At 40.1% G+C, this 3,260-nt stretch overlaps 1 non-coding gene across 1 annotated transcript; it reads left to right on the top strand.

Annotated features, from left to right (window-relative positions):
- The first annotated feature begins 807 nt into the window (after positions 1-807).
- On the top strand, positions 808-1,020 carry LOC112133930 (small nucleolar RNA U3). Its single transcript, XR_002915537.2, has one exon. It is a non-coding gene; the product is annotated as a small nucleolar RNA U3 (small nucleolar RNA).
- Positions 1,021-3,260: the final 2,240 nt, after the last annotated feature.

The raw sequence follows: 3,260 nt of genomic DNA, 5'->3' as shown, positions 1-3,260 counted from the left end.
TATAATACCTAAACAGGGATTAAAAGTTGATAAGAGGACCGGGTGCGGTGGCTCATGCCTGTAATCTCAGCACTTTGGGAGGCCAAGGTGGGTGGATCACGAGGTCAGGAGATTAAGACCATCCTGACTAACACAGTGAAACCCCATCTCTATTAAAAACACAAAAAAATTAGCCGGGCATGGTAGCACGTGCCTGTAGTCCCAGCTACTCGGGAGGCTGAGGCAGGAGAATCTCTTGAACCTGGGAGGCGGAAGTTGCAGTGAGCCAAGATCGCGCCACTGCACTCCAGCCTGGATGACAGAGGGAGACTCCATCTCAAAAAAAAAAAAAAGTTGATAAGAATAACGTGACCCAAAATGCAAATAGACAATTCACTGAAAATAATACCTTAAAGGCAAAAAGAAAAAAGAAAAGATTCTAAAATACACTGATAGCATGATGCACTTTAAGCCTATCAGACTGGCAAAAATTCAAAGGTTGATCTTACCAATCACTGATGGGGAGTCAGAGAAAAGGATATCTTTGTACACTGCTGATGATAATGTAAATTTGTACTTCCTTTTTAGAAAGCAATCTGGAAACATCTGTTAAAATAAAAAATATGCATGGAAATAAAAGCTCAGTGTGCTAGTTCAGGTCCTCTGAAAAGCAGATGCCACATCAATATTAACATGCAAAAGATGTGAAAGTACAAAAGAGTGCAAAAGAGTGAAGTACGCCTTACTCTTGATCAAGAGGAGTTTCCACACATTAATGCTAAGAAAGCTAGTGTATGACAGCATCTCATTTATTAAAAATCAAAGACCAAGACTATACTTTCAGGGATCCTTTCTTCAATTCATTACTAGAGGTTTCTCTGAATGTGTAGAGCACCAGAAACCACTAGAAGGAAATGCAGTGTGCTCTCTCCAGAGTGTGAAGCCAACCCTTGGTGTTGCTTGGCTGCAACTGCCATTTACCATTGACAATTGTTCTCTTCCTCAGGAAGAATGAGAGGAAAAGAAGGCAGTCTGTGTGATTCCCATTAAAAAATGATAATTTTTTAAAAAATAAAAAAACCAAAATACACAGTTATATGAGCTTAACAAAAAATGCACAAGGCTACAAACCAGGTTGCTGGCCTGGTTTATTCATTAAAAGCCAAACTAGAAACAGTCCAGATGTCCTTCAATAGGGATGGTTAAACCCTTTTATCACAGCCTGTCCACGTGACAGTCCTTCCACTAGACCAGGAGCCCCTTGAGGATTGCAACCTAACATGGCACCTGATACTTTCTGCTTTATAAGTACTTACTGAATGATTAAATAAATGAATGAATGAACTCAAAGGGAAGTTATAATTAACCAAATGGAGCAGGAATAAGAAGCAGACATAGGAATCTTTTATAGCTAAGAGATTGGAACTGGCAATTCGCTATGAATGTAAAATCACACGTAAGTTTTTTATTAAATGACTTCCATGTCTCTTTATTCATTATTTTAATGCAAGTGTTTCATCCCTCAGTTGTTAATCTACTTTCAAAGCCTAAAAGAAAGTTATCTTTAAGGTACCATAAAATTGTCACATTACTAAGGTTGAAACTAGAGTACCTACAACTGTTTTTTGAAAATAGAATCTTTCATCACTGGGCAGTACCAGCAATAGATATGCTGTTAGAATTCACTGTAAATACAGTGACTAGCCAGTATATAGTTGCAGAGTCAATAAGCCTTCATTTCAAATACAGACTACCACCATTTAGCTGTTCTTCCTCAAATACCTCTCTGTTGCATCCCAATTAATTGTCAACATTTACAATCACCTGCCCCACTAGGCTTCCTTCCCCCACCACAGAGCTCTCACCCACTGACTCAGCAAGAGCTGTTAAGAACGTATATAGGTCACAGGATAACCACAGTTAGGTCCACTCCCACAGTAAATGTGACAGTTCACATGTCCACCAGAAGTAAAGGAAAAAAATAGACAAAACAACCTTGCTATCAAAAGTCTGTACAATGGCAGTCTCATTCAACTAGAAGAAGGAACAAAATGAAAGGTGAGGAAACAATGTTAGAACCAGCCCTCCCATGAGGAACAGTTTTGATAGAAAGCAAATGAAAGCAAGTAAACAGACTTCGGAAGCCCTGAAAGACAGTGAAACAGCCAAAGAGAAGACCAAGTTCAGGAAACTCTGTTGGGAAGATGATTAAAATGTCAAAAGACAGAATTGAAGAAAGGTATGTCAAAGGCAGTAACGAAGCCCAAAGATCTGGGCTGTATGTGTGTATGTGTGTGTGTGTGTGGTGTGATATTCTGAGATGGGCATGTAATATTCTGATATAAGTACTTCTGAGCAGTTTTTACTTGCAAATGGATAGAAATTACATGCTTTTTAATGATATTAGCCATATCAGTGGGTGGTGGTGAGAAAAGAAAAATGGAATCAGAGATGTATGGGTTCTGACTAGCTCTGTCATTAACTAGGTCCTGGGCAAGTCATTTAATTCAATAACCCTAAATCTATTCATGACACACAATCCCCAGTTTCTCCAGACCTCTATAAAAATGTAAGATTTCTGTTCCCTAAATCAGAGTCACCAGACTCAACTTTGCGAGATCTGGGGTGAGCTCAGTAAGGTAATATGATTGATTATTATTATTATTATTTTTGATGGAGTTTTGCTCTTTGTTGCCAAGGCTGGAGTGCAGTGGTGCTATCTCGGCTCACTGCAAACTCCGCCGCCTCCTGGGCTCAAGCGATTCTTTTGTCTCAGCCTCCTGAGTAGCTGGGATTACAGGCACCCGCCACTATGCCTGGCTAATTTTTGTATTTTTAATAGAGACGAGGTTTCACCATGTTGGCCAGGCTGGTCTCGAACTCCTGACCTCAGGTGATCTGCCTGCCTTGGCCTCCCAAAGTGCTGGGATTACAGGTGTGAGCCACCGTATCCGGCCGGTAATATGAATGTGTTAAAAACTCCTTCAGCAACTCTGAAACTGAGTTAAGTTTGTGAAGCATTGGTCTGCATGATCTTTATGGTTCCCCCCAGCTCAAAAATCCCAGAGTGACTCCTGAGTCACCAAAAACAAACTGAGATGTGCATCACATCATATTGAGTGTTTAATTTACACAAGCCATGGAAGTAACAGAGCTATTTATTTCATTTTCAAATAGACTCACTTACCAGACACAGCTAATCTTGTTTATTATCTGGTTGGGGGCTGAGAGGAAGGTACATTTGGCACTGAATCATCTGCCTTTGTGTCAATGAACCTCCA

This window comes from Pongo abelii, chromosome 5, assembly GCF_028885655.2.
Source record: "Pongo abelii isolate AG06213 chromosome 5, NHGRI_mPonAbe1-v2.0_pri, whole genome shotgun sequence".
Taxonomy (NCBI): Eukaryota; Metazoa; Chordata; class Mammalia; order Primates; family Hominidae; genus Pongo; species Pongo abelii.
Note: the sequence above shows the minus strand (reverse complement) of the source record. Positions and strands in the feature narration are given on the sequence as shown.